We start from the raw sequence: 14081 nt of genomic DNA, 5'->3' as shown, positions 1-14081 counted from the left end.
TTGGGATGTGTCTATTCTAAATATATCATATTCAGTATCCATATTATATTTCCATAAAGGAATTTTCTTCCCTTTTACAATTTATTTGAAGACATACTAAATAGCATTACTATACTTGTACTGGGTTGAATAATGTTCCCCCAAATTCATATTCATCTGGAACCTCAGAATGTGAACTTATTTGGAAATAGGGTCTTTGCAGATACAATTCATTAAGATGAGGTCGTATTAGGTTAGAGTGGGCCCTAAATCCACTGACTGGTATCCTTATAAGAAGGCTATATAAAGACACAGATGGGGGTTCTGGGCAAGATGGCCGAATACGAACAGGTCTGGTCTGCAACTCCCAGCGAGACCAGTGCAGAAGGTGGGTGACTTCTGCATTTCTGACTGAGGTACCCGGTTCATCTCACTGGGACTGGTTAGACAGTGAGTGCAGCCCATGGAGGGTGAGCTGAAGCAGGGTGGAGTGTCACCTCACCCAGGAAGCACAAGGGGTTGAGGAGCTCCCTCCCCTATCCAAAGGAAGCAGTGATGGACTGTGCCGTGAGGGATGGTGCTATTCGGTCCAGATACTACATTTTCCCCATGGCTTTTACAACCCACAGACCAGGAGATTCCCTCAGGTGCCTACACCACCAGGGTCCTGGGTTTCATGCACAAAACTGGGTGGCCACTCGAGCAGACACTGAGCTAGCTGCAGGAGTTTTCTTTTGTACCTGAGTGGCACCTGGAACACCAGTGAGACAGATCCATTCACTCCTCTGGAAAGGGGGCTGAAGCCAGGGAGCCAAGTGGTCTTGCTCAGCAGGTCCCACCCCTACAGAGTGCCAGCAAGCTAAGATCCACTGGCTGGAAATTCTTGCTGCCAGCACAGCAGTCTGAAGTCAACCTGGGACACTTAAGCTTGATGGGAGCAGGGGCATCCACCATCACTGATGCTGGAGTATGCGGTTTTCTCCTCACAGTGTAAACAAAGCTGCTGGGAAGTTTGGACTGGGCAGAGCCCACTGCAGTGTGGCAAAGCCGCTGTAGCCAGACTGCCTCTCTAGATTCCTCCTCTCTGGGCATCTCTGAAAGAAAGGCAGCAGTCCCAGTCAGGGCCTTATAGATAAAACTCCCATCTCCCTGGGATGGAGCACCTGGGGGAAGGGGCAGCTATGTGTGTAGTTTCAGAAGACGTAAATGTTCCTGCCTGAAGGCTCTGAAGAGAGCAGTGGATCTCCCAGCACAGTGCTCGAGCTCTGCTAAGGAACAGACTGCCTCCTCAAGTGGGTCCCTGACCCTCGTGCCTCCTGACTGGGAGACACCTCCCAGCAAGGGTCAACAGACACCTCATACAGGAGAGCTCTGGCTGGCACCTGGTGGGTGCCCCTCTGGAATGAAGCTTCCAGAGGAAGAAGCAGGCAACAGTCTTTGCTGTTTTGCAGCTTCTGCTGGTGATACTGAGGAAAACAGGGTCTGGGGTGGACCTCCAGCAAACTCCAACAGACCTGCAGAAGAGGGGCCTGACTGTTAAAAGGGAAACTAACAAACAGAAAGCAATAATATCAACATCAATAAAAAAAGACACCCAAGCAAAAACCCCATCCGAAGGTCCTCAGCATCAAAGATCAGAGGTAGATAAATCCATGAAGATGAGGAAAAACCAGCACAAAAATGCTGAAAATTCCAAAAACCAGAATGCCTCTTCTCCAAAGGATCACAACTCCTTGCCAGCAAGGGAACAAAACTGGACAGAGAGGGAGTTTGATGAATTGACTGAATGAGGCTTCAGAAGTTGGGTAATAACAAACTCCTCTGAGATAAAGGAGCATGTTCTAACCCAATGCAAGGAAGCTAAGAACTTTGATAGGAGGTTACAGGAACTGCTAACTAGAATAACCAGTTTATAGAAGAACATAAATGACCCGATGGGGCTGAAAACACAGCATGAGAACTTCGTGAAGCATACACAAGTATCAATAGCCAAATTAATCAAGCAGAAGAAAGCATAACAGAGATTGAAGATCAACTTAATGAAATAAAGCATGAAGACAAGATTAGAGAAAAAAGACTGAAAAGGAACCAACAACTCCTCCAAGAAATATAGGACTATGTGAAAAGACCAAACCTACGATTGATTCGTGTACCTGAAACTGACAGGGAGAATGGAACCAAGTTGGAAAACACTTCAGGATATTATCCAGGAGAACTTCCCCAACCTAGCAAGACAGACCAACATTCAAATTCAGGAAATACAGACAACACCACTAAGATACTCCTCAAGAAGAGCAATCCCAAGACACATAATCATCAGATTTACCAAGGTTGAAATGAAGGAAAAAACGTTAAGGGCAGCCCGAGAGAAAGGTCGGGTTACCTACAAAGGGAAGCCCATCAGACTAACAGTGGATCTCTTGGCAGAAACTTTACAAGCCAGAGGACAGTGGGGGGGCCAATATACAACATTCTTAAAAAAAGAATTTTCAACCCAGAATTTCATATCCAGCAAAACTAAGCTTCATAAGCAAAGGAGAAATAAAATCCTTTACAGACAAGCAAATGCTGAGGGATTTTATTACTACCAGGTCTGCCTTACAAGAGCTCCTAAAGGAAGCACTAAATATTGAGAGGAAAAATTGGTACCAGCCACTGCTAAAAAACATATGAAAATATAAAGACTAATGACACTATAAAGAAACTGCATCAGATAATGTGCAAAATAGCCAGCTAGTGTCATGTTGACAAAATCAAATTCACACATAACACCATTAACCTTAAATGTAAATGGGCTAAGTGCCTCAATTAAAAGACACAGACTGGAAAATCGGATAAAGAGTCAAGACCCATCAGTGTGTTGTATTCTGGAGACCCATCTCACATGCAAAGACAAACATAGGCTCAAAATAAAGGGATGGGAGAATATTTACCAAGCAAATGGAAAGCAAAAAAAAAGCAGGAGTTGCAATCCTAGTCTCTGATAAAACAGACTTTAAACCAACAAAGATTAAAAAAAACAAAGAAGGGCATTATGTAATGGTAAAGGGATCAATGCAACAAGAAGAGCTAACTACCCTAAATATATATTCACCCAATACAGGAACACCCAGATGCATAAAGCAAGTTCTTAGAGACCTACAAAGAGACTTAGACTCCCACACAATAATAGTGGGAGACTTTAACCTCCCACTGTCAATATTAGACAGATCAATGAAACAGAAAATTAACAAGGATATTCAGGACTTCAACTCAGCTCTGGACCAAGCAGACCTAATAGACATCTACAGAACTCTCCACCCCAAATCAACAGAATATACATTCTTCTCAGCACCGCATAGCATTTATTCCAAAAGTGACCACATAATTGGAAGTAAAACACTCCTCAGCAAATGTAAAGGAACAGAAATCATAACAAACAGTCTCTCAGACCATAGTGCAATCAAATTAGAAATCGGGATTAAGAAACTCACTCAAAACCACACAACTACATGGAAACTGAACAACCTGCTCCTGAATGACTACTGGGTAAATAATGAAATTAAGGCAGAAATAAATAAGTTCCTTGAAACCAATGAGAACAAAGACACGATGTACCAGAATCTCTGGGACACAGCTAAAGCAGTGTTTAGAGGTAAATTTATAGAACTAAATACCCACAAGAGAAAGTAGGAAAGATCCAAAATCAACACCATAACATCACAATTAAAAGAACTAGAGAAGCAAGAGTAAACAAATTCAAAAGCTAGCAGAAGACAAGAAATAACTAAGATCAGAGCAGAACTGAAGGAGATAGAGACACAAAAAACCCTTCAAAAAATTAATGAATCCAGCAGCTGGCTTTTTGAAAAGATTAACAAAATAGATAGACCACTAGCCACACTAATAAAGAATGTAAGATAGAAGAATCAAACAGACACAATAAAAAATGATAAAGGGGACATCACCACTCATCCCACAGAAATACAAACTACCATGAGAGAATACTATAAACGCCTCTATGCAAATAAACTAGAAAATCTAGAAGAAATGGTTAAATTCCTGGACACATACACCCTACCAAGACTAAACTAGGAAGAAGTTGAATCCCTGAATAGACCAATAACAAGTTCTGAAATTGATGCAGTAAGTAATAGCCTACCAACCAAAAAAAGGCCAGGAACAGACGGATTCACAGCCAAATTCTACCAGAGGTACAAACAGGAGCTGATACCATTCCTTCTGAAAGTATCCCAAACAACAGAAAAAGATGGACTCCTCCCTAACTCATTTTTATGAGGCCAGCATCATCCTGATGCCAAAACCTGGCAGAGACACAACAAAAAAGAAAATTTCAGGCCAGTATCCCTGATGAACATTGATGTGAAAATCCTCAATAAAATACTGGCAAACTGAATCCAGCAGCACATCAAAAAGCTTATCCACCATGATCAAGGCAGCTTCATCAGCTTCATCACTGGGATGCAAGGCTGGTTCAACATACACACATCAGTAAACGTAATCCATTACATAAACAGAACCAATGACAAAAATGACATGATTATCTCAATAGATACAGAAAAGGCCTTCGATAAAATTCAAAACCCCCTATGCTAAAAGAACTCAATAAAGTAGGTATTGGTGGAACATACCTCAAAATAATAAGAACTATTTATGACAAACCCACAGCCAATATCATATTGAATGGGCAAAAACTGGAAGCATTCCCTTTGAAAACCAGCACAAGACAAGGACGCCCTCTCTCATCACTCCTATTCAGCATAGTATTGGAAGTTCTGGCCAGGGCAATCAGGCAAGAGAAAGAAATAAAGGGTATTTAAATAGGAAGATAGGAAGTTAAACTGTCTCTGTTTACAGATGACATGATTATATATTTAGAAAACCCCATTGTCTCAGCCCAAAATCTTTTAAAGCTGATAAGCAAGTTCAGCAAAGTCTCAGGATAGAAAATCAATGTGCAAAAATCACAAGCATGCCTATACACTAATAATAGAGAGCCAAATCACAAGTGAACTCCCATTCACAACTGCTACCAAGAGAATAAAGTACCTTGGAATCCAACTTGCAAGGGATGTGAAGGACCTCTTTAAGGAGAACTACAAACCACTGCTCAAGGAAATAAGTGAGGACATAAACAAATGGAAAAACATTCCATGCTCATGGATAGGAAGAATCAATATAGTGAAAATGGCCATACTTCCCAAGGTAATATATAGATTCAATACTGTTTCCATCAAGCTAGATTCAATGCTGTTCCCATCAAGTTATTATTGACTTTCTTCACAGAATTGGAAAAAACTACTTCAAATTTCACATGGAACCAAAAAGGAGCCCATACAGCCAAGAGAAACCTAAGTTAGAAGAATAAAGCTGGAGGCATCACAGTATCTGACTTCAAACTATACTACAAGGCTATAGTAACCAAAACAGCATGGTACTGGTACCAAAGCAGATATATAGACCAATGGAACAGAACAGAGGCCTCAGAAATAACACCACACATCTGCAAGCCTCTGATCTTTGACAAACCTGACAAAAACAAGCAATGGTAAAAGGATTCCGTATTTAATAAATGGTGTTGGGAAAACTGGCTAGCCATATGAAGAAGACTGAAACTGGACCCCTTCCTTACACCTTTTACAAAAATTAACTCAAGATGGATTAAAGACTTAAACGTAAGGCCTGAAACCATAAAAACTCTAGAAGAAAACCTAGGCAATACCATTCAGGACATAGGCATGGGCAAAGACTTCATGACTAAAACACCAAAGGCAATTGCAACAAAAGCCAAAATTGACAAATGGGATTAGTTAAACTGAAGAGCTTCTGCACAGCAAAAGAAATTATCATCAAAGTGAACAGGCAACCTACAGAATGGGAGAAAATTTTTGCAGTCTATCCATCTGACAAAGGGCTAATATCCAGAATCTACAAAGAACTTTAACATATTTGCAAGAAAAAGACAAATAATCCCATCAAAAAGTGGGTGAAGAATATGAACAGACACTTCTCAAAAGAAGACATTCATGTGGCCAACAAACATATGAAAAAAATGTTATCATCCCTGGACATTAGAGAAATGCAAATCAAAACCACAATTAGATACCATCTCATGCCAGTTAGAATGGTGATCATTAAAAAGTGAGGAAACAACAAATGGTGGAAAGGATGTGAAGAATAGGAATGCTTTTACACTGTTGGTGGGAGTGTAAATTAGTTCAACCATTGTGGAAGACAATATGGCAATTCCTCAAGGATCTAGAACCAGAAATACCATTAGACCCAGCAATCCCATTACTGGGTATATATACCCAAAGGATTATAAATCATTCTACTATAAAGACACATGTACCTGTATGTTTATAGCAACACTATTTACAATAGTAAAGACTTGGAACCAACCCAAATGCCCATCAATGATAGACTGGATAAAGAAAATGTGGCACATATACACCATGGAATACTATGCAGCCATAAAAAAGAATGAGTTAATGTTCTTTGCAGGGACATGGATGAAGCTGGAAACCATCATTCTCAGCAAACTAAGATAGGAACAGAAAACCAAACACCACATGTTCTCACTCATAAGTGGGAGTTGAACAATGAGAACACATGAACACAGGGAGGGGAACATTACACACTGAGGCCTGTTGGCGGGTAGGGGCAAGGGGAGGGATAGCATTAGGAGAAATACCTAATGCATGCAGGGCTTAAAATTTAGATGACGGGTTGATAAGTGCAGCAAACCACCATGGCGCATGTATACCTATGTAACAAACCTGCATGTTCTGCACATGTATCCCAGAGCTTAAAGTATATATAAAAAAATTCACAGACACCCACAGAGAATGCCATGTATGGTGGAGGCAGAGACTAGAGTGATGCAGCCAGAAGTTAAGGAATGCCAAGGATTGCTGGCAACCAGGAATGAAGCAGGGAACAGATTCTCCCTTAGAACCTCTGAAAGGAACCAACATTGCCAACACTTTGATTTTGGTCTTCTGGCCTCCTGAACTGTGAGAAACTAAATTTTTATTGTTTTAAGCCACCCAGTTTCTAGTAATTTGTTAAGTCAGTCCTAGGAAACTAAAACAGCACACTAGCCTAACTCAAAGTTTCAAAAATCTCTTCCTCTGAACATACATAAATTGAGCACCTAGTGTGTGCTCCACAAATAACTGCTCATTTATACCCTTGAAAAGGGAGAGTTAATTGTGTATAATAATATAAATAAGAAGCACTTTCACAATAATTGTAAACAAGATATATTCAGATGAAGAAAAGCCACTCTCTCTTTTTGTAGGAAATACGTTATAATAACATAAATAAGAGGCACTTTCACAATAATTTTAAACAAAATATATTCTGATGACGAAACGCCACTTTGCTGTAGTTGCATTTTAAAGAGTTTTATCATGTGAATATTATATATGACATATTACTGTCAAAAGAACTGATGTAAATCAGGGTTATTAAGTTTCATGCTTCAAAAAGATGCTACCCGCAGATATAAAGATTTTTATCATTCTTTTGTCTTTTGCTGTTGCCATGCACCCATCACATTGGCTTTCATTATTAACTTGACCCTTAACGTGAAAGATACCAATAAGACAACCTGTATTTGTAACACTTATGAGAGAAAACTAGTGCAATGTATTTCCTCGGTTGATGAGCTTTCCTGATATTGTAACATGGAGGAAAAAAATGTAACAAAGAATAATAAATAAAACAGGAATAAGTGAAAATTGCTAATTTTTTCCCGTTGCTTTTCCCAAATTATGAATGCATTTTATTTATAATTTCCTTATGTGGTTTTATATTCATAGCTAAATATGTCATTGAGTTTGTGGAAAAATATTAATTGAATGAATTGTCTATAGAAAAATACAACATGGTCTAAAGGCATTCTCAAGCTGTCATTTTGGTGTTCTATCACCCTCTACTGCTCAGTGCGCCAAATTACATTTAGCCTTTTTCCCCACCAAAATTGGTATCTTTTCCAAGGCTAAAAAAATATTTTTTGTCCATTTGCTAAATTTATAAAATCTGTTCATAAATAAAAAATCATACTGAAAATAAACACAGAGAAAGTTATCTGTTTATGTCTCTGTTAGCTCCTAAATGGAAGTTAGAGACTATTTTATGTTCATATGCCTAGCAGCCAACATACTGTGTAGCACTGTTTATATATTCCATAAATATTGGCTAAATGAAATGTTGAGACAATTTGCACAATTATTGCTGTTTTCATTTATCATTTTTTCAAAGTTTTTTATTTCATGAATATCATTACTATGTGGATTTCTAAGTTAGTAAAACAGATATTTCTAATCTCTTGATTTCATATAAATGTGAAAGTTATTTTGACTTCAATATAATTAATAGTTTCAAACCCTATATTGATAGTCATTTTTACTATGGTTTAACATGGGCAGTTTTGTGGTGATCTGTTATTCTGAATAGTTGTACATTATTCATTGGAGCTTTTTGTTGGTTAGATTGGTTACAATCAGCTGGGGGTGGTGGAGAAAACCTGAAATACCAATGGCTTAAGGTCCGATCCTAGTTCATTTCTGTCACACATAAACCTATGTCATCCAGGATGACATGAAGTTTCCATAGTAATCAGGATCCTGGCTCCCTCTGTTGTTCAGCTCCATAATGCCTAAATTCTGTACACTAAGAGGAATAGATCGGCGCAGAGCCTCTGGGACTGTACACTAGAATAACTGCATGTCATAGCAGAGTGGAGGCTGGTATACTCTGACAAAAGGTTCTGAAATAGTGGTCCACTAAAGCTATATAAGGTCAGTGTGCTCAATTGTGAGCTACTTGATGCACTGCAAGTTTCACAAATTGATATCCTAAAAAATCATGATTGCAAATTGGTACTCATAGTGCCCAGTTTCTTTGGTAACATAGTCTCCTTGTCTCCATAAAAATGATGCTATACCTTTTTCAAATCTCTTCAAACTTCTGATGCTCTCCCTCACATCCTTACATCCTCACTTTTATCACAGTGCTTCAGTCTTCACTGAAGACATGGAAGCCATTTTATGAGCCTCCTTCATCTTTCCACTATCATACCTGCAAATTCTTAACCGAATTTGTACCCGTTTTTCAGCTGCATTGGAAGAAGTGTGCCTGTAGCTCCAGTCAGCCACAGAGGTGAAGTTGCAGGGATTTACTCAAGGTTATGGTTTTGCCAAATGAATAAGGAAAATAAAAGAGGCATCGGGGAGTAAAGGGATATGTAAGGTATTGGTTAAGATGATGGATCATGGAATCTAAGTGGGACTAAGGAAAGAAATGAGAGCCCAATGAGGTGAGGACTGTGATAATGTAGAAACATGAATAAGTTATAGGTCTTATGGGGTCCCTTTTCATGTTCTTTACTTATTCATTACATTATTTGTCTTTTTCTTATTGGTTGATAGGATTTCTTATGTACTCTGAATACTATCTTTTGTTAGTTGTAAGGTTTGTATTTTTGTTCTGTGGCTTTTATTTTTCATCTTTTAAATGATGTGTTTTGATGCACAGGTGTTTTCAATGTTACCAAATCTGTATTTTATGATTTATGATTTTTCCCCAAAGACCAGATTACAAGCTTCAAGATTTATTTTTTAAATAATAACATCTTTTATTTGTATAGAATTATGAATTATAAACTATTGTTTTGCTTAATCCTTTTAATTACCATGTGAGACAGACAGGCTAGAGGATATTAGCTCCCATTTTACAGACAAAGAGTGGAAACACTGTACCCATATTTAGTATAAGAGCTGGGATGCAAGCCCTGGGCTTCCATACTCACAACTGCTTTTTTCCCATGACTTTGTGATACATCATTTTAAAGTAATCTGATTTCACAATGTTTCATTACAGTGTAAGAGTAACATCTATGTCTTATCTTCCTGGCATGTTACCTCTGGAGCCAACCAACCTAATTAATTACCTCATAGGCTGAAACATTTTAAGGCACTATTATACCTCTCACTCAATTTCTCAGCCATGTTTGAGGGCCCCATGAGCCAAAATTGCAGCAAAACTGACCTCAAAGGAGCAGGGAATACAAGGTCAAGTATGTTTTCAAGTGTAACCTAGGCCTGGCACATCCTCGCCAATTGCTCAGATGGCAAGTGGAGACAACCAAGTGAAGGGAGTAGTGCAAAGGCCCATTTAGGGGTGGACACTGATGAAAAACACTACAGTGTCAGACCCACTGTTTTCAGGATTAAAATCCCAAGACGCCCAGTTGCTGGTCTACTATCTACTACTCTATTATTACCAGCAAGAGACTAGAGTCTCCTGGTCTAGACTACTGGAGACTAGAATATACAAGGAGATGCTAATTAACCTGCCTGCCTGGGACCCAAAAAATCAAACAGCACTAATTTTATCCACGCCAAACTGAGAAAATGGTTCATTCCTTTTTTATCTGGGTTTTAAGGAGAGTGCTGATCATCAGAGAAACCAGGAAATTCTTTCCTGAAGCCCAAGAGAAGATACGATGGGCATTTCCCAGAGTTATAGATGGTGCAGGGGGCAACACAATCTGCCACAGTGAAGGGAAAAAAGCTATCTTGGTGAGCGTTGGTCCTCCACAGGACATGGAACCAGAGATGAGCAAGATCAGGGACTGGATGACCAATCCTGATAAGAGCAGGACTTCCTCACATAAGGTGCATTGGTCTCTGAGGAGAAGGGTCTAAACATCCTAAAACTGCAAGCAAAATTTTGAGTACATACATGTTTTTCTGGTGACGGGGTCTTTCATTCTCAAATCCTGAGCTTTTAGAGAAAAGGACTAAGCTAGTTGCAGGCTATGATACAAAAGCCAGCAGATAGACCTAGAGCCAGCCAAGTCTGAGCACTCTCAAAGGCATCAGTGAAAAGTTGGAACATAGAGACTCACAAGTGACAACCCACCACCTGTTTTTGTGCCGTTCTTCCTGATTGTATTTCAAGTCTTTTCAGAACAAGGCCCTAGGAACTCTCAGATTCAATTATGTCCCTGGGCTTGGTCCACTGCTACAGGAGTCTTAGGGGGCCTTGTGCAAACGTGACAAAGCAGGACTCCTTTCATGACACGTGATTATTTCAGAGGAGGCGGCAGCCAATGTAGAAAACACTGGAATGTTTCCTTGGAGCTGGACTGTGATGAGAGGTGCCTGCCATGTACATAACTTGCTGTATTTTCATTGACTCTTCTCTTCCAGTTTTTGAAGATAAAGCAGGAAATACTCTTCCCTCAAGATACAATTCCAATTGTTATTTTTGATAACAATTCAGAAAAACAGAAACACATGCTTCCAATGCACCATGCATTCAGGTATTCTGGGTCTAGTTCAGCTGGTGGATGAGCTGATTGATGCATTCACTCTGATAGCCAGGCGAGCCCATCTCGTGGAAGAACCTCACTCTATTCTTGATAGTGTGATGGGCCACCAAGAGCTGGAAAGGGTGCAGGAACCATGAGATCTCCTGGAAATACTTCCTTGGGAAGGCAATATCATGAATGAGGTCTTCTAAGCAAATGACACCAAACTTCCTCAGGTGCTCCTCACTGTGTTGTCTGTTGGAGAGATAGTCTTATTCTTGACCTTGGCTTGTCCATGTTTCAAGATGAGTTCCTAGATGGGCTTCAGATTTAGAAATCCCCAGGTCATATAAGATTCCAATACATACAGCAGTTTTAGGCTCTGGGGGCGACTTTTACAAAGGCACCACTAAAAATTTTCTTTAGGTAAACCATTTTCTTCTTGCAGTGGTTCTCTGCACCAGTAAACTCATGTTATTAATTTTTAGGATGTGTACAACAAAGGCCAAAGAATGTTTATCTGGCAATTCCAAGGCATGAGGTTTCACTTCTAGTCATCTGAGAGGCACCTTGTTGTGTTTCTGCCACCAGAAATCATGTAGGAACGATTCTAGTTGCTTACACCTGAGGCCATTTCTCCCTTTTTTTTTTTTTTTTTTTTGCTAAAAGTGCATTCTTTGCCTGAGTGGCTTTGAGGACAATAATGCACTAAGTAATATTTGCTTCTGTATCTTTTCAAACTTTCCAGTTGATCCTTATTTTCTTTATTCCTTTAAAGGAGTGATTGATACTTCAGAAATTTATGGATGCTCTCAAGTTAATAGGTATAAATATTTCTAAAAAAGAGGCAGAAAAGATTCTTGAAAGGTCGGCTCTTGGCCGGGCACGGTAGCTCACGCCTGTAATCCCAGCACTTTGGGAGGCTGAGGCGGGCGGATCACAAGGTCAGGAGATCGAGACCATCCTGGTTAACACAGTGAAACCCTGTCTCTACTAAAAATACAAAAAATTAGCCGGGCGAGGTGGCGGGTGCCTGTAGTCCCAGCTACCCGGGAGGCTGAGGCAGGAGAATGGCGTGAATCCCGGGAGGCGGAGCCTGCAGTGAGCCAAGATCGTGCCACTGCACTCCAGCCTGGGCGACAGCGAGACTCTGTCTCAAAAAAAAAAAAAAAAAAAGAAAGGTCAGCTCTTATATATGTATGTATATATTAAACTTAATTTTTATTATTATTAATTTTATTAGCTCTAAACCCTTTTTAATGATAAAAGTGATAACTATGGAAACGTTAGAAAAATATGAATAATAGCTTTTCATTATTGAACATCTGTCTGCTAGCACTCTTCTAAGAACATTGCATACATTATCTCATTTAATCCTCACGAGACTTTAGAGGCAAAGTCTATTATTTTTCACAGAAGAGGAAATTGTTGACAAGTGAGGTTAAGTAACTTGCCCAATGTCACCATAATCACCCAAATATTAACCTGGTATCATTTTAGTGTATATATTTATTGCTTTTTATAAGATTATGTCATTTTATATTTATCAAGTTTGATCCTTTTTGCTGGGCATGTACTAGCTAATGAGGATGCAATGGTAGCCTGGCCCTTGTGCCTGTCCTTACAGAGCTGACAGTCCACTGTGTGTGTGTGTGTGTGTGTGTGTGCGCACATGTGCTAACAGTGAACAGACAGTTGCAATTTGGCAAGGATTATGACAGAAACATATAGAAGAACAACAAAGAAAAGTATCTTATCAGGAGAGCGCTAAATTTTATTAAACTATATAACTTGTCATTTGACCTCTTTATATAATGAATTATAGTAATAGATTTTCTCATGTTAAACATTCCTGAAATAAGGCTAACTTATGAACCATTTTATACAGAACAATAAAAAGAATAATATAACCAAAAACCATACCTACCACTGGGTTTGTCATATTTAACATTTTACATATTTGATTCAGATTTTTAAAAACAAAATATTATGGCAGCAAACACTTTCAATTTATTATTCTCTAAACCCATTTCCTCCATTCCTGCCAGAAGTAACTACTATTCTGAACTTGTTATTTTCATATAGACTTTTATATTTGCATACATTTTACTGTATATATACTTTTAAAATATAGGATATTGTTCCTTATGTCTTAAGCCTTTAAATGGTGACATACAGGATTTTTTTATGACTATTTTCTAATCCTTCAATTTTTGGAGATTTATTTATGTCAATGCATATAGCTCTAGTTCAATTATTTTAACCAATGTATGGTTCCATTTAATAAATAAAACTCAGTTTACTTGTGAATTCTGATGGTGGTTATTTAGGTTAAAAATTTCTTTTGTTGCTAATATGATATAATATAATATAATGCTGCAATGGATATTCTTGTGTACATCTCCTTGTGTATTGCTTGTGGTGGAATTGTTTGGTAATAGGCTTTACAGACATTTAACTTTAATTAAATATTCCAAATTGCTCTCCAAAGTAGTTGTACCACCTTAGATTCCTACCAGAAATGTATTTCCATTCCAACACTTGATACTGTAGTATTCTAATATTTTAATATTTTCCAAACCTAAGGGTCAGAAATATTATCTCATTATTTTTAATGTAACTAAATGTAATTAATTATATTCCTTATTACTAGTAAAACTAATTATCTCTTCATATAGTTGCTGGCCATTTGGATATTCCTTTTCTGTGAATTACCTGTTTATTCCTTTGGTCAATTTTTCAGTGGGATTGGTTGTCTTTCTCTTAATGGCTTGTAGGT

At 38.7% G+C, this 14081-nt stretch overlaps 1 pseudogene; it reads right to left on the bottom strand.

Moving 5' to 3' along the window:
* Positions 1-11325: 11325 nt before the first annotated feature.
* Positions 11326-13244, bottom strand: LOC134734837 (ribosomal protein uL30-like; annotated as a pseudogene).
* Between the last annotated feature and the right edge of the window lie 837 nt (positions 13245-14081).

Source organism: Symphalangus syndactylus, chromosome 12, assembly GCF_028878055.3.
Source record: "Symphalangus syndactylus isolate Jambi chromosome 12, NHGRI_mSymSyn1-v2.1_pri, whole genome shotgun sequence".
Lineage (NCBI taxonomy): Eukaryota > Metazoa > Chordata > Mammalia > Primates > Hylobatidae > Symphalangus > Symphalangus syndactylus.
Note: the sequence above shows the minus strand (reverse complement) of the source record. Positions and strands in the feature narration are given on the sequence as shown.